We start from the raw sequence: 22,635 nt of genomic DNA on the forward strand, positions 1-22,635 counted from the left end.
CACAGCCTCACCTACCCCAAGAGCTGGATGTGCTTTTCCTTTTTCCCTCCATCCCATACTTTCTTTTTTGAGAACCATGGTCCTCAACGGGACACATTGACAGTAACCGTGGCATGGCGTGACATGCCCCCTGGGTGGCAGCAACACCGAGGTGAAGGTCCAATGGCCAGTGCTGATCTTCAAAGAAAACAGTATAAAAGTTCCCTCCAAAAATTAAAAATAAAATTACTATATGATCCAGCAACCCCATGGGCCGTTTCTGTACAAACAGCCAAAAGAATTGAAATCAGGATCTTGAATAGCTATCTCTACCCCCATGTTCACCGCAGCCTCATTCACAGTAACCAAGACGTGGAAGCAACTTAAAAGTTCATTGATGGATGAGTGGATAAGGAAATTGTGGTAGGTGCATACAATGGAATATTATTCAGCCTTAACCAAGAAGGACATCCTGCCATTTGCGACAACACGGATGAATCCGGAGGACATTATGCTAAGTGGAATAAGCCAGACACAGGACGACAAATACTGCATGATTTTACTTACCTCTAGAATCTAAAATAGTCAAACACATAGAAGCAGAGAGAAGAGTGGTGGTTGCCAGGGGCTATGGGGAGGGAGAAACGGAGAGATATTGGTCAAGGGATATGAAGTTTAGGTTAAACAAGGTGAATGAGTACCAGACGCCTGCTGTATGGCACAGTACCTATAGTTCATCATATTGCATTGTATACTTGAAAATTTGCTAAGAGGGTAGGTCTCGTGTCAAATGTTCTTATCACACACATAAAAATAACGAGGGCAGGAAGAAACTTTGGGAGATGATAGATATATTTATGGCATAGCATAGATTACGGTGATGTTTATACTTGTCTCCAACTCATTAAGTTGTATGCATTAAATATGTACAGCATTTTGTATGTCAATCATACCCCAGGAAAGTCATCTTCCGAAAAGAAAGAAAGAAAGTTTCCTTTTGCAGGCAGCTGTGTGGAAAGCTGGGTTAGGGGGTCAGATTGTTCTCCGCTGAAGCCAAGAGTATAATGTCGTGCCACACGATCATGCCCTGGGGAGGAAGGAAGGGACAGTGGCATTGTTTGTCTCCAAGAAAGATCTTGGCAGCATCACTGAATATTTCTGAAGCTCTAATGTTGAGGCAGACATTGTACTCAGCATTTTATATTCCTTATCTCTTTAAACCCCCACCATCACCTTATGGGTTAGGCATAGCTCACCCCTGTGTTTCAAATGAGGAAAGTGAGCCCAGACACGTTTAACTGCCAACTATCACCCAGCTAGCAGGTGGCAGAGCTGGGATTCAAACCCAGGCTGTCTGCCTTCAACACCTGCACTTCTAAATCCCTCCTCCATGCCCTGGGCACCTGAGATCTTGAATACAAACCCTGCTCATATTCATTTTCACATCATCAATTTCCATAGAAATTTGCATGGGAGGAGGCAGCTGAGGGTGGATCCCAAAAACTGGCACCCAAGAGCACTCTAGCACGCACAGCTTTTGTATGACTTTGGTCCATTACATCATCTTTCTCTAAATTTCCTTACCACACAATGGAGATAAGTACCTACGTCACAGTGTTATTGTGAGATTATGGCTGTGAGAATGAGCTGTAAACTCTAAAGTTTAAAAAGTCAAGGATTGTTATTCTTATTACATGGTTCCCTTAATTCAAGCCAAATCCTGTCATTAGCAGCCCCAAACCTAGATAACAAGAGTTCCGAGTCTTAGCCAAGGAGTTTGGCAGCGTTGGCTCATTTCTGCTGAGTAACATTCGAGACAATAGAAACGGGGCACCGCCCCCAGCACTGGATTTGGGAGTTCATGGTACTTGATTAATCACAGAATCCCTCCCCACTTCCCAACCACCAGCCTGGATGGTGGTCCTTTTGCCTTCACCCCCTTCTCCCGTCCACTGGCTGGCTGAGCTGGCTGTGTCTTTACCTTTTGCTTCCTCCTTGGCAGGTTCTCTGTGGCAGAGACAGGACGTATTCACCCAACATCCTCATATCCGTTGGTTGGGTCAATGAAATGTAAGAAGCAATGCCGTGTGTTTCTTCCAGGCGGAAGCAGTTGAGAGTCAGCTTTCCCCACTGGAGGCCGCCTGTACGGTGGAGGAAATCCACTTGACCCTCATTTGTCTGTGACGTGAACCGGAAATAAACCTTTGTTGTCATTAGCCACTGAGATTTGGGGGTCCAGTCGTTAAGCAAGGTAGCCTAGTGTTTCCCAGACAAATGCGTTTCCCACTGTCAGTCTACACAGAGGGGAGGAAGAAAGACCCCATTCTAGGCAGAGCTGTGTGAGTGAAAATACGGCATGTTAGAGGGGAATGAAGAAAGCCGTGTGGGTGGATCTGAGGTTCCTTGCCCCCAGGGCCCTAGAACAGGGCGTGAAGGTCACATGCTTTGAGTCCTGGCTCTGCGTTGCGAGCCTTGGTTTCCTTAACTATAAATCGCAGACAATAACAGTGGCCAGACCTTGGGGTTGTTGTGAAGATTAGCTCGGCACTTAAAATAAGGTAGGTGCCTGATAAAAACTAGCCATGTTAAATATCAGCCATCGTTATGATGAGGGAGGACTGGGACACTGATTTCAGGACAAAAAAAAGAAAAAAAAAGCTTTCTATTTCTTTTCTTACAGTAATCTGGAGTGGAAGATGGTAAATAGGAGAAGACAAGGAGACAGGGTTTCTTAGGGCAGCGGTCCCCAACTTTTTTGGCACCAGGGACCAAGTGCTCCTATGAGAATCTAATGCCGGATGGTCTGAGGTGGAGCTGAGGCGGTGATGCTGGCTCTGGGGAGCGGCTGCAGATACAGATGAAGCTTAGCTCTCTCACCGGCCACTCACCTCCTGCTGTGCGGCCTGGTTCCTAACAGACTATGGACCATTACTGGACCAGTACCCTGGGGGCTGGGGACCCCTGTCCTAGGGCACCTAGAATTAATTCATCCACCCTACATTCCATCCATCTATCTGTCCATCCATCCATCCATCCATCCATTCATCTGAGAAGAACATATAAGAAAAAATATCATTCTCCGAATCTGTGAGAGAGTCTCTAACCAACAGGGAGATAGAGCCTGAAACACTGGAGTTGGAGAGAAGTCTTTTTATGGTCCCGCAGCCTCCTTGATAGGCACTGGAAAAAAAATAAAGCGTCAGGAAAGGAGCCAAGGCTAATGGCATCTTGGTAGTAAAGACAGTGACAGGAAACCAGCATCAGGGCTAAGTGCCTCCCCTTGGGGCTTCGGTGGGGGGAGGCAAGGAGCCTCCATCGCAGGGCACCATGGTCCAGGGGTCTCTGGCTTGCAGTCCACAGGTCCGGGTTGGTGCAAAGAGAGCAGGATGGTGGATGGCCAGGCTCTACATCACTGAAGTTCAATCTCAGAGCCACAGAGAGGGATGGGCCACCGTGAGTCATTCTCTCCGGCAACATTTCCGGCAGCCTCATAGGCATGTTAGGCCACATCCCGATGCCATTATGCGTGAACCCCTGGATCCAACCATACCTGAAGGGTGATTGAACTCTTTGATTTTCCCCAAAGCATCATTCTCTGGACATTGTCGGGGGGGCTCTCACCAGTAAGAGGCATTTCCACTCTCCGCTCTGCCCCTCAGTCCACAGCAGGTAACTTACTCTGCACTCGCTCCTAAGCTGGGCTCCTGGGATAGAAAAATGACTAGGACCTGAGCCTTATTTTCAGCGTCACGGTCTGGAGAGGGTGACAAACATAACCGGAACAGCTGAGTGAAAGTTGTTCTGAGATAACATAAAAACTAGCTGTCCTGAGAACTAATTGGAGAAAGGGAGCCTGATTCTTAGAGAAAGGGGAGCATTGAGGAAGGCTGTTGAGAGGAGGGAGTGTTCATTCATTTCAGCAGGTATTTATCGAGCATCTGCCTTGTGCCGGGCACTGAGGATGTGGCGGTGATTACACAGATACGGTGCCTGGCCTCAAGGAGCCGATGGTCTAGCAGGAGTGGGAGCAGGATGGGGCCACGGCATTGTGAGAACACAAAACCGAGGCTCTAGACTTGGCTTTGGGGCCTGGGGGAGGCTTTCCTGAAGATGAAATGCTTGAGCTGAGAGTTGAAGGAAGAGCAGGAATTCTCAGGACAAATGGCGCGTGGGGGTGGGGAAGCACCCTGGGAAGGAGGGAACTGCGTCTGCGAAGGTTCCGGGATGGGAAGGAGCCAGGCAACCAAACAGAGAGAACAAACTATTCGGCTGTTCACTCGAGAAGTTGGGAGCCAGGACCCCCGACTCCACGGCTTCCCCACCCCAGGTGGTTTTCTTAATCACCCTGAGCATCGTTTTCCTTATCTTTGAAATGGGGGAACAACACCCACTTCGCTGGCTTGTTGGGGGATCACACGAGACCGTGTGTCAGAAGGTCGGGGGAGATGCGGGCAGTTAGGAAGCAGTAATGACCAATGGTTCTCTGTCCCTTCAGATCTGACTCCGACCGTCCCTGATGGACGGGGATTTAGGCTGTCATTTGGTTCCCAGAGTTTTCACCTTCCCTCCGTGAACCCTCCTCCCCACTCGCCAGTGCCCCACGGCTCTGCCCCCAGAACCCCGCTTCCACTGGCTTCTCCAGGCGGCCATGAGGAGAGAGGCAGGTGCGTTATGGGCTGAACTGTGTCCTCTCATGGCCACATTCACCTGTTGGAGCCCTAACCCCCAGGAGCTCAGAATGTGGCCTTGGGAGGTGGGGTCTTAAAAGAGGTAATTAAAGTGAAATGGGGCCATTAGGATGGGCCTCGACCCACATAGCTAGTGTCCTAATAAGAAGAGGAAATTTGGGTACAGGCATTGTCAGAAAGATGACCACGTGAAGACACAGGCAGAAGACGGCCACCCACTAGCCAAGGAGGGAGGCCTCAGAAGGATATACCCCTGCTGACTCCTTGATCTTGGACTTCTGGCCTCCAGAACTATTAGAAAACAAACTTCTCTCGTGTCAGCCTCTAAGTCTGTGGTATTTATTATGGCAGCCCGAGCAAACTAATCGTGAGAGGCACAGAGAGGCTCCTAGATATTTCACCTTCCACCTTTGTCCTGCAGCCCCCGAGGCTGGGAGAGGAGCCTGTGCTCGCTTCTCCTCGGACACAGGTGACAGGGAGAGAGCGTGAGAGAAAAACAGAGGTTCTGGGAACAGGGGGGGCTTTGTCCCCCTCCTGCTTCCTTCACCTGTGCTGGGATGTGGGTGAGTAAAGCGTAACATCTCTCAAACCAAGCTGGAGTCAGAAGTTCTGGGTTCTCCTGTTCTGCCTCCACTGCTTCCTGGCTGTGTGACCTTGGGAAAGTTGCTTAGCCTCTCTGTCCTTCGCGTTCCTCACCACTGAAGGGAGAATAACAAGCGTACCTACTCCACTGGGCGGCTGTGGAGGTTAAACGAGCGTTTACAACTGGGCCTGGCACAGAGCGAACGCTCTGGAAGTGCTCCCTGCTCCGACCCTCACTCTCAGAACGACAGGAACGTTTCTGGCCTCGTGAGGCTGAGCCGAGGCTGAAACAGGACATGTCATGATGTTCCAAGACATCGGACGCAAAAGAATCCACAAATGTTAGTTGTCGCATTGTTGACTTAGTTCGAGCTCTAGGTCTGCCACTCTTTCGAGAGGCCACGTGACCTCCGGTTCTATAGCGCGGCTCAGCGGCCGGCCCCACGGAGTCATCGCGAAATGCAAATGAGACGGCGGTTGTGACGTCACTCGAGCCTCGTGGCGGTGTGAATATTCACCCCCACAGATGCATGAGGGCGGATGTTTGAGTGCTTACCGCGATTTGGCATTCTTCTAAGCGTCTTACATACATATTTCTCCTTTAGTCTTTGCAAGAACTATGGGAGGGGGGGCCTGGAATGCCCTGTTATATACATGAGAAAACGGAGGACAAGTGGACGAAATAACTTGCCGAGGTTACCAGCAAATCGCGCCGCCGCTGGGATTTGCATCCACGAGGCGTCCAAGGGTGCTCACACCCTTAATTGCAAGGCAGCTGCTGTGCGGTGGATCTTTCTAGGATGATGATGTTCTCTGGCTGCCCTGCCAGATATCCAAGACACCGGCCCTGCTGAGCACTTGCAATATGGCTGGTATGACAGAGGAACTGAACTTTTAATTTAAATTAATTTTAATCCGTTAAAAATTGGATTTAAATTGATGCATTCGGCTCACGGCCACTGTATAGGATGGCACAGCACTAGGCCATACGGCCTCCTGAGTTATGGGCTGAGGCCGCAGTTCAGACAGCGGGCAGGTGAGTAAACGGGGCTGTCCAACCCTCACAGCTGCTCAGCCAGGTTGCGGGACTCCAGCTCACTGCTCCTGGCTTCAAGCCAGTCCCGGCTCTTCCGTGCTGGCCCTATGGGGGAAGGCCGTCCATTCCTGAGAGCTGACAGAGGTCAGGGGATTTTCCCATGGGAAGGACTAGACCTCCAGTTTCCCCAATGGGAGCTGGCAAAGGAGGTTGCGCACCCTTCCTTGGTCCGCCCCCCACCCCCCTTCCAAGTCTTTACAAGCTGCCAGCTCCGGGCTCTGCTTCCCCAGCAGGAGAGAGAAGAGCTGGAGGGGAAGCCCAGACAAACTCCCGCAGACTCTCTCTGAGCTGGAAGCCGACCTGGCCAGCACTCAAGGCTTAATTAGCTGAAATAACTGTGAATAATAATCTTTAAAATGATAGTGGTTAAAGCTCGGGCAATGCTGCTTCTGATTATTCAGCCGCCTGGCATGAGCGCTCGATGCCCGCTCAGCCGTGCCAAGTCGGCCAGCCCGCGTGGGACGACGCCAGTGTGCCCCGCGGAAGCCCTCTGCCTGCCACTCTCTGTGTGATGGGACGGGCGAGGCTCGGCGTCTTTGGGAGCCCCGCTCTGCATCCGTGAGATGGAGACCAGACCCAACGAGTGGGATGGTGTCGTGTGCAATGCCGGGCCCGAGGCTGGCTCACAGCAGATGCTCAGCAAATGTTGCTTCCCCTGTTCCGATTTTCTCTTGTTTCTCTGCTGGATCTTTGAAAGCGTTCGCAGGGAAGGGTGAGAGGGGGAGACTTGGTCAGGAGTTTGGAAGGAGCTGATGTTCCAGAAACTATTTTCTCCCTTAGCACCTACCAACACTTTCTCTGACGGATGTAGCACGTAGGAGCTGTGGGACTTTTGAGGTTGAGGATGAGAACAGAAGAGGCAGTGAGCAAGTGACCCCACAACAACCGGTCTTTCATGCTCTCCCCTAGCATCCCAAGCGACAGAGAGACCTCCAAAGCCAACAGATTACTTGCCATAGTAGAACGAATTAATCGAACCATAGGAAATTGCCATTTTTGTAGGTCAAAAGTTGGTTGGATGTAAACAAGACTTGTAAGATAAATAAGGTCACTTCACTTGACTTTGATTAAGTTCGCATTAAGCCATGTGCTGTTTCTATGCATCTATTTAAGGACGTGGGGAAAAAAAAGTATAAATGTTTTAACGACGAGATTTAAATAGCCCTTCAAAACACAACAGGAGAGAGGCTGTCAGGCAGGATATAACTAATTGCAGGATATAAGTAATTTGTAAGAGAATGATTGGTGTAGGGGTTGGGAGGACAGAGGGGGTGTTTCAGGGTAAGTGGGGTGATGGGCAGGTTAGCAGAAGGAGGTGGGGTTAAGTTGTGTCTGGAAGGATGGTTAGCAGCTTCGATAGGCAGAGAGGGGTCAGAACAGTGTTCTTGGCAGAGAGAAATGGCATGACCAGGATCTGGGGACTCTGAGAGTCACCAGGGCAGGGAGACTGTGTCTGGCAAACATTTCTGCATCTCATACAATCCCCAAGACAGAGTAGGTGCCAGCATATATTGGATAAAAAAAAAAAAAAGAATGAATGAACACATGAAAAGTGTGTGAAAATGAGTGAGCAAATCTGTCGTTTGGGGGGTGGGCAGTGGGAGATAGAGTCCTGAGCACAGAGGAAGGGTTTGGCTATGACTCGCAGGCAACAGGAACTCCCCTCTCGTAAATTCAACAAATACATATTCCGCGTCAAGCCAGGTTCTGGAGGTGAGGGAAAAACCCTCTAGACCTTATAATTTGCTGATTTTAAGTTCACGTGGTCCTGGAAAACAGAGACCAACCTTTGTTAGTGGGGATAAGTTAGATTATGCTGCAGTCACAAAAAACCCTAGAATTCCAGTGGCTTCAAGCAACAGAGGTTGATCTCTTACTGACTCTACAGCGCCTCCCCAGGTCAGCTGTAGCATTACCCTCCCGGATCCGGCTGATAGGGCAGCCTGTATCTTGGAATATTACTGTTCTTATAACAGAGGAAAAAGTAAACACATGATAAACCACTTGCTGAGTCTTACAACTTCTGCTGAGAAGGGATCCATTTCCTTGGCTGAAGCAAATTATGTGGCCAAGCCAGATGTCAGTGGGGTGAGGAAGCTATCAGGGAGTGATAGCAAACATTTTTGAACAACAAAACTGCCACGGTTCCTCTGTGCGATTTGCTATAATGTAATGGGAAGTAGGCTAGGGAGACAGATAGCAGGGAGACAGGTGATCTGGGGGTGCATTTTTGGGTGAATTTAAGTGCCGTATGGAAGCCGTTCATTTTCGCTCGTGCGGCCATTCTTGGCCACGTGCTCTTCGTAGGGTGGGGCAGGTTCCATAGTTTGTGGGTCCAGTGCAAAAGGAGAAGATAGAGCCCCTTGTTCAAAAATTACTAAGAATTCAGGATAGCGACGATAGTAAAGCAGAAAAACTAGCTGTTTTAAGCGTGGGGTTCGGCTGTGCGGGTCGCACGCCCACGAAGCTGGCCTTGTTAAGGTAACCCTGCTTCCAGAAAGTTCAGCCTGGCTGCAGCTTCCGTCTCCTCCGCCCGTTCATCCGACTCCGTCCTCTCTTGCAGTCTGTCCTCCTCTCTGCTTTCCAGGTCCGAATAAGGTTGTCCGTATCTCATTGGCTTGGCGACCATTTCCTCCACCCCCTCATAAATACGTGGGTTTGAGAAGCCTGTCATGAATTGCCGAGGGAGAAGCAGGAAGCGGGGGCTGCCAGAGGGCACGTGTGAGGGAGGCGACGTCAGGGCTGCCACCCTCGGGCCTGGCAATCCCGGCTCATTCTCCATCGCTGATGCTTCACAGCCTCTCCCTTCTCTTCACGCCTCTGACCTGCTACCCTCTGCCTTTCCGCTCGTCCATCAGATGAGAACAGCCATTTTCTCAAACCCAGATCTTCGGATGTCCAGCCTTGGCACCGTCCCCACCCTCTGGGGACACAGAGTTTCTGTCCTCCTGCCTAAGACGACCCCTTCCAGCTCTGCTCTGCACCCCCGCCTCGCTGACGCTGTCATTTATCCCCTTTTGCCTTCACCTGTTTTACTCTTTTTTTTCGACAGAACCCTGTTGACTTTTATTTTTAAAATAACGGCTTTATCGAGATATAATTCATGTACTACACAAGTCACCTATTCGGATGTACGATTTAATGGTTCTCAGTATATTCAGACTTATGCCACCACCGAAACGATCAATTTTAGAACACTTTCATCACCCTGCAACCCACCCCGCACCCCGCCACCCATTAGCAATGACTCCCCATCCACCTCCCGTCCCCCAGCCCTAGACAACCGCTCATATACGCTCTGTGTCTACAGATTTGCCTGTTCTGGACATTTTAAATAAGCGAAACCACACGGTGTGTGATTCTTCGTCACTGGCTCTTTCACTCAGCGTAATGCTTTGAACAGTCATCACGTCGTGGCATGTGTCACCACCCTGTGCCTTTTTACTGCCAAATAACATTCCATTGTACGAACATTCGTGTGAACTTTTGTATAGATGTTTTTGTGTGGACATATGTTTTCTTTTCTCTTGGGTACATGGTTAGGAATGGGATTGCTGGGTCATCTGGCAACTCTACGTTTCACCTTTTGAGGAACTGTTTTCCAAAGTGGCTGCGTCCTTTTGCGTCCGAGGTTCCCGATCGCTCCGCATTCTTGCCAACGTTTGCTGTCATCGGTCTTTCTGATTATAGCCCTCCTTGTGGGCGTGACACGGTATCTCATCGTGGTTTTGCTTTGCGTTTCCTTGTTGGCTAATGACGTCGCGTATCTTTTCACATGCTATTGGCCATTTGCATCTTTTTTGGAAAAACGTCCATTAAGATCTTTTGCCGTTTTTTAATTGGGTTGTTTATCTTTTTATTATTGAGTTATAATAGTCATTTAGATAGTCTACATACAATTCCCTTATAACACATACGGCTGCACATATTTTCTCCGGTTTTATGGGTTGTGTTTTTTTACTTTCCTGATGGTGTTCTCTGTGGCAAGAAGTATTTAATTTCGATGAAGTCCAGTTTATCCATTTTTTGTTTCCGCTGCTGCTTGTGCTTTTGGTGTCATACTGAGAAACTATTGCCTAATTCAAGATCGCGAAGATTTATGCCTGTGTTTTCTGTAAAAAGTGTCATAATTTTAGCTTGTACATTTGGGTTTCGGTCCATTGTGAGTTGATTTTTTCTATATGGCGTGAGGTAGGGATTCATATCCAGTTGTCCTAGCACCAGTTATTGAAAACATTTTTCTTTCCCCACGGAATGTCTTGGCATTCTTGCCAAAAGTCAATTAATTGACCGTAAACGTGACGGTTTATTTTCGGAGTCCCTGTCCTCACGCTTTGGTATACATGTCAATCCTGTCTATCTCTACGGAGCTCTTCATTCTTATTAGCTGCCTTTCCTCCTGGGCAAAATCTGAACGCTTTGTCCAGAGCCGGGGGTGGGGACAGTGGTCCACTTCTCTCGGAGCGATGCCCCTGAATTCCGAGCAGGGCACTGAGTGAAGGCGACCGCCTCCAGCCTTCGCAGCTCGCCTCTCCTGACATGGAGCCTCTGCCCTACCACCGGCCTGGGGTGAGAGCAGTCGGCCCACATATTCTTGGCCTGCTGTGCCTGGGGTTGAGCCTCTCTGATCTACGGGTGAGGACTAGGTGGGGGAAGCGAGCCCCTGATATTTTGGCCACCTTTGCCTGGAGTCTAGCCTCTGCAGTTTGGAGTTTGGGGAAATGAGGAATGCTAGTGAAATACTCCAGCCCTTGACTGGGAAGTTAGGGGAAGTGGGGGGGCATTTTCTTAATCACACTGGCTCAGATTGGCGCTTCCATTGTCTTGTTGAGATGTGGAGGGCGGGAGGGAACATGTCATGGGTCAAACCTCCCAGATTCTTGCAGTTCTTACTGAGATTTAGTTCTCGAGTGTTTCTTCATTTTCTGTACTCCCTTAGGGCAATTTCCAGAGACTTTCAATGCTGGGTTTAATCATTTTCATCAGTCCCAGTTTTAAATGGGCTCAAGTCTTTGCCACTAAAGATGTTTTCTCATCCTGCTCTAACGACTGCTTTCCTTCTTTTCGCTTTTGCCGTCAAAGTTCTGTGTTTCATCTTTTTCGACTTTCTCCTCAATCACTCGAAGCAGGTCTTCCAGGCCTGTTGGCTCTGAAACAGCAGCTTCCGCCCCAAGGTTGCCGGCGGCTTCCACTTCTCCATGGCCACCGAGCATTCTTCTCTCGTCTCATTTTCCCTGTGAGCAGCACTCCAGGGGTGTCGCCCGCTCCATCTCTAATGCACGGTCCTTTCTTGCTGGACTCTGTGACTTGACGACCCACCTGGATTGCCTTATACCTCTGGCTGCTCGCTCTTTGCTTTCTTTGAAGGCCTTTTCTCCTCATCTATCCAGAGGGTGGCTTCCCGCATGGCGGTTGATTCCCCTCAGAGCACGTGATTGAGAGAGAGGAGGCACTGGAACCGGAAGCCCGTCTTTTTGGTGACCGAATCTTGGAAGTGACAACCCCTCACTTTCCCATGTTCTATTTTTTTGGAAGTGGGTCACGAGGTTCAGCCTCCATTCAGAGGGAGACGCACAAGGGCATAAATACGGGACGTGGGGAGTTGCTGGGGCCCCTCTGTCTTCTCATGATGGGCCCTCTTCCTGGACCACCTCAGGTACATTTAGACTTCAATCACCAGCTGCACGTGAGAGAGAGAGATGATCCACAAACTTATATTTTTAATCCAGACCTCCCCTATGACTTCCGAGCTCCCATTCGACTCATCAGTGGCCGTGCCACTTGGATTTCTCAAACGCTACTTAAATATAAAATGTCTAACGCTGGATTTACGGGTTGTCTCCAGACCTGGTCTCGATCCACGTTTCCTTACACGTGAGTTATGGCGCAGGCTAAGATAGGAGCCAGATGGGTGGCCCCGCCGTCCTCCACAAGGGCTCCAGTGACGCTGCCATTCCTTCAGAGGTCGGAGGTCAGAGGTCGGAGGTCGTCTTCGGCCTGCTCGCTGGCCCCGTGTCCATGTTCCAGCGGAACGGGCAGGAGAAAGGAAGGAAGCGAAGAGTAAGCAGTTTCCTTGTAAAGGACGTGACCCGGAGAAAGCCCGTATCACTTCCACTCACACCCCGTGGGCTCGCCACGGGGCTGCGCTTAGGGAGCCGGCTATCGTGAGGACGTTCTAGTCTCCAGCCATGGAGCTCTGGGGGGTTGTGTTGCGGCCCAGACTGGATCCCCCTGGGGAAAAGTCGGAGGCAGGGGACTTACGTGCTCTTCTTTTATTAGGAAACAAAATCCCAGGGAATAGGAATCCCAAGGGGAGTGAGGCAAGGAGGGAGAGACGATGCAGGTGCGTGTTTTGACTTGCCCGGTCCGTGGACCGACTCCCCAGGTTGTGCAGACTTCCCCGAGGGCCTCCCCTCGGAGAGGGAGGGTGGAAAGCATTTCTCCACTGGCTTCGGTCTCCCCTTGGACAAAAGTTTGTCCCCCAGGGTGCTCACTTGTTTGTTTTTCTGTGTTTGCATCATGCAAGGACAGGGGCGCCAGCGAGTCCACAGGGAAGCCTCAGAGTGGGAGGCCCGTGGCCTGCGCTGGCCTGGCCTGGGCCCGAGGCGAGCAGCCCTCACACTGTACCGGAGTCAGGTCCCTCCGAGCCTTTGCAGAGCTGGGACAAAAGGCAGCAGATCTCAGGTAGCCCGTAAGAGAACCCCGATGCAGTTCCCGAAGGGAGAAGGAGAAAATGGATACTGGGCTTCACTTAGCACCTTCCGCCACACCCTGTTCCCATGGGCGACACCGCTATTCATTTAGCTGCAGCAGCGAGAAACTTAAGAGACTCCCCGACAGCTCCTTTTCCCTGGTACCTTTACTCAACCCAAAACATCTCTGAAACCTGTTCGCTGCTCTCCATTTTGACCACCCCGCTGCGAATCGAAGCTCCTATCAGCTCTGGTGGGGACCAACGTCTCCTAAACGTGCTCTCATCCCCCTTTACACATTCTCCACACACAATCAGCGTGGCTTTTCCATGCTGCCAACCGGATCTTGCCACCATACCCTGCTCGTTAAAACCCTCTGTCGGCTTTCCACGGCTTGGAAAGATGAAGGTGAAACTCCTCAAGGTGGCCCGCGAAGCTGTGTGTGGCCCTCCCCCACCCCCTCCTCTTGTAACACAGTCTCCATTGTCCCCATTGTCCTCTGCTCCAGCCTGACCCAGCCTCTTCCCAGCCTTGGCCTTCCCAACCAAGCTCCAGGCTGACTCAGGATCTTTGCGTGTGCTCCGCCTAGCATTTACTGTCATTGGCTGTCATCCATTCCCCCGACCTGCCTCCTCATCTTGAAATGCTCAGAGCACTTACCATTTTCTCAGAGAAGTCTTTCTTGATTTTCCAGCCTAGGTCAAACCCCTATTACATACATACCCGGTTCTGGATTTCCCAGGAGGCAGACTGAGTATGAACTCTGTATGTCAGGTCTTAGTAAAATAGTGTTACTCTTAGTTTTTCATTAAATGCTATTTGATTTTTTTCATATGAAATAATTTCAAAGGAGTCAGAGAGATGAGATTTTTGGGGGGGATTTCATTATGCTTTTTTCTTTTTATTCTGTGTGATTAAAGTCGATTATGGATGGGGTATTTTCAGTACTTCAAGCCTCTGAGAGTGAGACTCACAACTCTGGCTGTGGATATAGCTCTCCTTGTAATACTGTCCGCAAGTGCAGCCTTACTTTATATGTTGCTAGTTAGTAGGTGTCACTCTTATGTCATTAGTGGGACCCCACAAGGCTTGAGGTCTTCTCAGGCAGAGGCCTTGGTAGTGACTCGCCATTGGGCTTATTAACACAGGGCCTCCCACAGAGAAGAAATGCAGCAAACATTCGTCAAGTGACTGAGTCACAGGAACCTGGAACGTGAGCCTTGCCTGGGCCACCAATTAGTTCTGTCCTCTGTCCTACCCTGCCTCTCCGTGCTGAAGTTTACCTGTCTTATCAGAGTGGCTGGTGCCTTAGAAACAAAACAAACAAAAACAAAAAATGTATTTCCAGAGAGAGAAGGAGGAAAAGAGGAAAAGGATGTAACATTTAAAAAGGGGTGATTAGTTAAATCTCTCTGTGGTCTTCAAGGTCTCAGGACTAAGACTGGAATATCTCGGAAGGGTTATGAATGAAGAATATTTCTATATTCTTACTTCTTGCTTGGGCCCACTCAACTGTGTGTCCACCTTTTTCTTCCTGCTAAACTTAGTGGGTGTAGTGAGAGAAATTTTAGTGCTGATTTCACTGAGATAGGAGGTTCCGATAAATTTTCAGGGAGTCCTACGGTGAGTTGAGTGGAGGCTGGGGTCGCTGCTATGAGAGAAACCACAAGGTGGCGCTGTGTGCCCAGCAATGAGATTCTCGCCTGCAGGGAGGGCCCTATCAACTTTTTTATCAATTGTCCCCTCATTAAAAAAAAAAAAAAAAAAAAAAAATTCTTAGTCTCCTTCTAGTCCATGAGTTTCTTTAATAAAACAGAGTTACATTTCCCCCCTTTTATGTGCATCTTTTACAGAGTGACAAGAGGAAGCGACATGAATAATATAGAGGACGATTCAATGCGTCTCGGTTTTTCTCCTGCACCACCCGTAGAGAAAATGACAAGAACATTTCTTGTCCTCTATCAGTGTCATCATATGATATTGGATAATTACAGCGCAATGTAACCACCTTTCAGGAGCGAAAACGTGGCTTGAAACTCTGAGCTGGGGGTAGACGCCTAGTGTTTGAGTCTGCCAGAGATTGGGGGACGGAGCTGGGTCCTCAGAGCCGCTTGGCCTCAGATTCATCACCTTCTTGGACTGTGGCTAAGTCCCCTTTGCTAACGATTCTTAGCACAGCCCCGCAGCTGGAAGATTCTGGGGTGGGCAATTCCAGCTGCAATGGGAGCCTAGAGGATAGAGGGGTCTGGCTCCCCTCAGCCCCCTGGGGGCTCAGCTTGTGAGATGTCTGCCCCCAACACAAGGCCGAGAAGCCAACCTGGAAATCCGGCTCAGGGGAAGGTCAAGGGTGAGTTACCAGCTCTTCTCCACCAGAGGTCAGCATCACCCAGAGGTAAGAAGCACACCTGACACTAGTGTGTGTGTGTGTGTATGTGTGTGTGTGTGTGTGTGTGTGTAGGGGTAGGTGGGTAGGGGCGCAGCTTCTACCTCAGGAGGCAGCTTTGTGCTCCTGTCTGGCAGGCACTCTGGTGCCCAGTGCTTATTTCTCTCTCCCCAACCATCCCCAGGGCCCCAAGCAGCCACAAGCAGTCACCTGCCTCCTGCTGTTTTGGCAAAGGCAGATTGCGGCTGGATATCTGTGGTACCTATCCAAAGAACTACTTCTGGGCTCACCCCGAGCTGCACATTATCCATCACATTGGCTGCTAGCAAAGCCTTGGGCAGGGAGAGAAGGCACCTTTCATCCCTTAAGAAACTAAGATAGGAAGAGTCATTAAAAAAGAACAAGGAAAAAAACGTAGTTTCACAAATTGTTCAAGATCACGAACTGTGTACCACGGTGGTTAAGGCTGCAGACCCCGGAACCAGCCATCCTAGGTCGGAATCCTGCTTCCAATACTTAGAAATTGAGGGATGTAGACAAATTTCTTAATTTCTTTGTGCCTCAATTTCTGTATCTGTAAACTGGGAATGTTATCATTTCTATTTATCATATTCACTCCCCCTATCCCTCGGGGTTAGTGTGAGAATTAAACGAGATATTGTAACAGGCAATGTTTTCTGAGCATTTCCTTTGTGCCAGGAACAGAGCCGTCTTTTCATCTAGTACCTCATAATTCTGACAACCACTGTACTTTATTCACCCCGTTTTCTTGTTAATGAGCCCGAGGCCTGGAAAGGGACAATAGCATGGCCAGGGTTTGCAATCAGGTGTTTTGTCCTCAGAGCTGACTCTTTCAATGGTCGTAAAGCATGTTGGTCTTGCAAATAATCCCTGAGCTGTTGTAGCCATTGAACCCGGTGAGCCCTGGGGAACAGCCATGGGGGAATTGTTCCCCACCCAACCTCAGCAGTGCAGACAGGCTGTTGACAGCTCGCCCAGTGCTGTAGTGCAGGAGAGAGCCGGCTCCTCTGATGTCCCCCTTCTGTGAAATGCTAGCAGGTCACACTGGGTGCAGGAGCAGGGACCTTTGTTGGGAGAGAATATCTTGGTTCTCAGGCTTCTGGAATCTAAGTCCAGGGTTCAAATCCCGTTCCTTGTAAGTCATGTGCTCCAGTGGTAAAACTCTCCGAACTGTGGTTTATCACTCTGTGAATTGGGAATCATACTGTAAGTTATCTCATGAAATCTTTACAGAAAAATTTCTTATTTTTATGAAAATTATATTGGGTAGAACATTTAAATGTGCTAGGGCCATGCCTGATAAAACTTCACCTGTCAGGTATAGGCTTTACCTATTACTAATGCTTTGTTTATGTGGGGGCTCTAGCTTAGGGAGAAGAGAATTCACATCTTTTCCTGGATTCTGACTTGTGACAAAAGAAATGAGTCCTCCCTTTAATACAAGTCCAGACAACTGCTCTGTTTCCTAGCGGGCCTCCCCTTTCCAGCCCACCTTCGAAGATGCCTCCAGAGTGAATGTCTTAAATCTCTGGATCATTGATTCTTTAGCTCAGCGCTATCCAGTTAGAACTATAATGGGAACTACATGTGTCATTAAAATGTTTCTAGTAGCTACACTAAAAAAGTATAAGAAACAGGTAAAAATTCATTTTAATAATATATTATATTTACCCCAATAGATCTGAAATATATTTTGACCTGTAATCAATGTAAATGCACTCAATATATCCAAATTAATAAATGTAAATATAATCAATATATCCAAAATATAGTCTGACATGGAATCTGTGAGAAGTTGCAAATGAGGTAGCTTACATTCTTTTCTTTAGAGTCAGTCTCTGAAACCCGTAGCTCATCTGTTCGTCCCTGGCCACATTTCAAGTGCTTGATGGTCACAGGTGAGGCATGGCTAACGCCCTGGACAGTGCGGGTCCAGCTCATCCGTGTCGCTTCGGTGGCAACAAAACAGTGCTTGATTTTTCCAGGCTAATTGAATTTTAGCCTCAAGACACTTGAAGCTTTTTATTTTTTTTCCATCTCTGCACCTTTTTCCGTGTGTCATTCCTTCTATGTTGGGAACTTTACCTCTACGCTCTTGGTGACGCCACCTACCAACCCCATAAAGGTAGATACTACAACGACTCCCATTTTATGGAGGGGAAAACCGAGGCTTGACATGGCGGGGCTCCTTGCCATGGCAACGTGACTGGGGAGCGGCAGCATGCTCGGAAACCCTCCGCTCTACCGGATGTGACACCGTGGAACCAGCAGTGATGCTCCTGGCTGGAACGGGAATGCGCTGCCAGGTGCAAGCCGAGTGTCGGGTCCACAGAGCTATTCAAGAGGCCCCCGGCTGATTTTTAGACTGCGATCCAGCAGAGGAGTGGAGTGGGGTGGGGAGGCAGGCGGAAGATGCTCTTTGCAGTTGTGAGGGTCTAGGATGCGTTCCTGCTGCAGGGCAGGGTGTGCGCCAGGCTTCCTGGATGCCGCAGTGTGTCTCCAGCGCTTGCTCTGTCCCCAAGGTGCAGGGCTTCACTTCCTCCTCCAGCGGCGCTTGGCTGGCCTTCCCCAGGCTCCAGTTGCTCTGATGCAGCCTCGGCCTGATTGCGCTGGTCCTCTCCCCTGGAGGACCCACATCCTCTCATTGTTAGCGCTGATACAGTACCTCGTTAATTTAGACTCACTGTAAATATTTTTGGAAACGCCGCGTTGCTCTCTTGAAGGCTGGTAGGGCTGGGCGTGAGCGGGGCCCAGCCACCCGTCCAGCTTCTTCCTGACCTCCTTCCGGCCTCTGCTCTGCTTCCTGTCCTAGCAGCCTCCTGCCCAAGCCCCTCCTCTCTGCTTAACAAAGGCCAGTGAGCTCCAAGAAGAAAGGCTTCTTCCGGACTGATCTGTAGTGATGAGTGGTGCAGGGGGACAGGGCCTTGACCTGGTGGGGACACCTGGATGAATTCCCTTTCTCTCCTTGGGGCTCGCTTTCCAGGAAAGTCACGTTTATGAAATAGATGAGCGGCTGCAACTTTTGCACCCGCAAAGGCCACTTTGCTGACTTTCCTGTCCTCCGCCCGATTCATGAGCTGTCACTTTGGAAGGATGCTGTTGTTCTAGCTCACTCCACTTATTAAATAGTAATTAACTCGTCTGCTCAGTTTTTCTTCATCAAAGGCACTCTGAGCAGCATGGAGTAACGAGTCACCCCATCGAGCTGTGGAAATCCAAGCTCAAAATCCAAGCTCAGAACCCAAGCTGGCACTTGACATTTAGGGAAAGTGATCTCATGAAGGGGTGTGTGTGTGTGTGTGTGTGTGTGTGTGTGTGGGGTTCAACTGTGACATGTGGACGCTGGCCCATGCTACCTCCTCTCCCTCCATGACTACCTTCTAGGGCCTCGGACCTCAGCTTGGGAATCAAGGGCCTCAGTGAATTTTAGGAACCTTTCCTACTCTAAGTCATGAGAAACTGGCCCCTCTCCAGGAGGTCCTAAAGAAAAAAGCCCTGACTGCTTCCCAGGTGACAGAAATGCTCATCCTACTGCCTGCAGCCAAACGGTCCCTGTGCGTTTATTAGAGGCCAGTTATGCTTGGGGTGCTGTGCATAGAGGGGATGAGTGACGGGCGGGTATGGGGGTGAGGGAGGGGGAGGGGCGGTGAGGAAAGGCTCGCAGAACCCCGTAGCTCACAATCTAACAGAGGGCCCATCGGGTGGGGCTTGGTGCTGTGGCGGGATGAACGGGTTCCGACCTGACCCTGCCCATCCCTGACCTGCCCCCCCAAGGGAGTTTGCCTTCCTGTTTTGGCCTTTCTAGCAGAAATCCATTTCTCTAGTCACTTCTGGGAGCCACTGCTACCATTCCCAGAAGCATAGAAAGCTAGCCTCGCCCTGGCTGTTTCAATGTCCTCATGTACGGAGAGGGAAACTGAGGCTCAGGGAGGGGGAGGAGTCTTGTCTAGGGTGCCACAGCAAAGCTAGAAGGCCAGCGACACCCAAGAGGCCCCCCCCCCGATTCGGGGAGGCCATCTCGTCTGCAAACGCCCCCTTTCCATTGATCCTCTGGGTCGTTGTCCAGTTTTACATTTTTCGTAGTGCTTATCACTATCTGAGTTTACTCCGTTTACTTTTTTTTTTCTTACTCTTAGAACGTACGGGCAGATCAGGGACACATCTGAATTGTTTGCACAGTTCAGTGTGTGTCTGGTGCCTCCAACAGAGTCTGGCCCATAGTAGCTGCTCAATAAATATTTGCCGAGGGAATGAATGAGTGGCCCAGATGGAACCGGAACTCGTTTTTCCTGGTTCTCCAGCAGTTTTCCCCCACATGTGCTGGCTCCAGAGCCCAGGGAGGTTTAGGAGTTTGGAGGATGGCCTGGGAGTTTGCAGTAGCACCAAATGGACAGGGAGGAAGGAGCTGCGGATGGGGGGTCTGCTTTAATTGTCTGGCCATTTGCTTTTGGTCAGATAAGCTGCTAAAGTAGGACTTGTGGGTGTGTGATTGTGGAAGGCAGGGAGGGTTGTGTGGCCAGAGAAAGGCAGAATTCCAGAGTGGGCTGGGCACTCCGCCTGCTCCCCCCCCCCCTCAGATAACACCACCAGCTGTTAGGGACACAGCTGCTGCAGCCTCTTGGGAAGAGAGAAAAGGGCTCTGTTGCCTTGGATGAGTTCCTGGGGTTCAAAGCAGACCTGTGAAGTGAGGGGGCTGGAGCCGGGAGCTGGGAGGGAGGAGGTGGGAAGTCAAGGCTTCCAGGGGATGCCCTCCGCCCAGAGCTTGGGGTAAGGCCTGGGCAAGTCTTTATTCTCCCCTTCTCCCAGACCCTTACAGAGACCCAATTAACCGCCTTTTGCTGTCCTCTGAGGAGAATGTGTATCATATTCTTGATCACACCACATACTCACTCCGTAAAAACTGCCCCCGATGCACATGCGTGCCCCATGCACACACAAGCCCCCGTCTGCTCACAAGGGGCTGCAGGGCGCACACGAACCCTGCACGCAAATGCACACAGCTACACAGCCACACAGCCGTGGGCACAGGCCCACGCCTGTCTCTGCTTTCTGGGCCAGGAACCAGCTGGGGGTGGGGTGGGTGAGGGCTAGTGACTGACTCCAGAGGTCCCCAGCACTCTCCTCAAAGGGTCCTGGGACACATCTGGGGCTCTGTTCTGCCAGGCACTGTTCATCTCAGGCTCATCGCAATACCCTACAAAGTCACCCGGGAGACAGAGAGAAGTCCCCCAGGAAACCCATTTGGCCTCTGTAGGCAGGCCAGCCCCGGGGACACTGGCCAATAGTTCTGTCCTAGCAGCTGGTTTGCCAGATGGCTCAGGGTGGATTATTCTGGATCAATGTGGCTCAAAGGTGCCCTTGTTGATGCAGGGGAGTAGCCCGGGGGCGGGGACCCGCCTTTCCCATCCCATCCCCATCCCATCCGATCCTGAGTGCCTCCTATGGCTTTAGCTCAATAGGCATTTAAAGCAGGTTCTGCCCTGGTACCTGGTACCTGGTGAGGGCTACCTTCTGTGCTCTGGGGGCACATGACGTCTGCCTCCAGCTAGTGGTCCTGTTTACTAAACTTTTATCTTCTGTGTCTGTGGATAGGGACCTAGGTTATCAGGCTGGGTGAGAAGTGAGGCTGGATAATTCTGCTCATTTCAGGCTGCCATTGCTGGGGGCAGTCAGGCTATCAGGTTCCAGCTGGTTCTTGGCTGGAGGCTGGGTCTTATCAGCACTCCACTGCCTCGTGCCCCAATCAGAGGTTCTCTCCCAGCCTGGGTCCCCCATTCTCTCTCAGTTCAACCGGTCTAGTTCCTCTGGTGGGATTACCAACTTCTTACCCCCTGTGAGGCAGAGAGCCTAAGGCCAGAAGATTAGAGAGATGCATATCCTGTTGCTCAGGACCCAAGTGGGAACAGCTAGGGGGAGGGACCTGATCTGGGGACACTCTGAGCTCACATACTCCCTGCCACCTCAATGTTCCTAGCTGCAAAGGGGAGGGTTACCTACACCTTTCTGGGTGAGCCAGTGCAGACTCTTGGCCTTTATCCTGGAATGTCCCGAGCAGTCATTTTTTTCATTACGGGAATGTCAGCTGTGACCTGACCTGAGCCAAACTGGTTCCCGCACAGCTCCAAGGTCCCTTTGGATAGATGGAGGTTGAAGAAGTCTGACATGGTTGAAGGTTAACTGTTGCCACCAAAGCTTGCTGTGGGGTTATAATGACAGCCATCCTGCCACCCGCACAGACTTCTATTAGACAGACACGCGGGAGCAAGCAGGCCCCGGCAGTTCCTACCCAGTGGACCGTGAGATCCGTGGAGCTCCAGCTCTGGGTGTCCCAATCGCCACTTTGCAGACCGCCAGGATTCCAGAGGCTGGGTCCTGTGAACTCTCCCGCTGGCTTCAGGCAACCAGGATCCCCCTTTGGGGATGGCGGGGCACAGAGCAACTTCCAGGTCACGCTCTGGCGCTAACCCCAAGGGTGCAGTATGGACCATAGCCTGGATTCCTCTACCCTGTTCAGTCAAGAGTGGGAAATCTCTCTGAAATATTTTAGTCAATCTATTTTTAATTTCACCCAAAAGAGCTTATTTCAAAGTAAATTACAGGTATCCTAGCACTGTCTCACATTCCAGAATGCTCCACAGATAACAAATGGCTCAATTTAAAAAGGGTTGGATTTTTTTTTTTTTCCTTGAGAACATAGCGGTTTAGTCCATGGACTCAAGACGGCCTTGGTTTAGATTCTGGTTCTGACAATTACTAGCTGGGTGATCTCGGCCAATTTATTTAATCTCCCCGGGCCTCAGTTTATCTCCTCTGTAAATTAGGATTAATGAGAGGACTTCCAAAAGTTGTTTTGCTGATGAAAAGAGATAAGTACGTAGAAAATGGAACGTTTAGATGCACGCCCAGCATGTAGTAAGCGCTCACTATGTCATCCTCATGAGAAACACCGACATGTTCTCATTCTCACCTTGCCGTTGGGTCGCGGTCACCCAAGACCCTCAGGATCTTTATCTTTCTTTCCTGCCTCTTCTCCTGCATCTCCGCATTGCACCTCGAGGCTTTGGCCATGCTTGTGTTTCATTTCTCTGTCTTCGCATTTTATGTTTCTTCCTCCGAGCCGGGTCCTCCCTGTTTTTCTCTCGCCTTCTATTCTTGGCATGCTCCTGTTCAAAGAGCACCAGCTGGGGGCTGAGG

This window comes from Pteropus medius, unplaced genomic scaffold (genome assembly GCF_902729225.1).
Source record: "Pteropus medius unplaced genomic scaffold, Ma_sr-lr_union100, whole genome shotgun sequence".
Taxonomy (NCBI): domain Eukaryota; kingdom Metazoa; phylum Chordata; class Mammalia; order Chiroptera; family Pteropodidae; genus Pteropus; species Pteropus medius.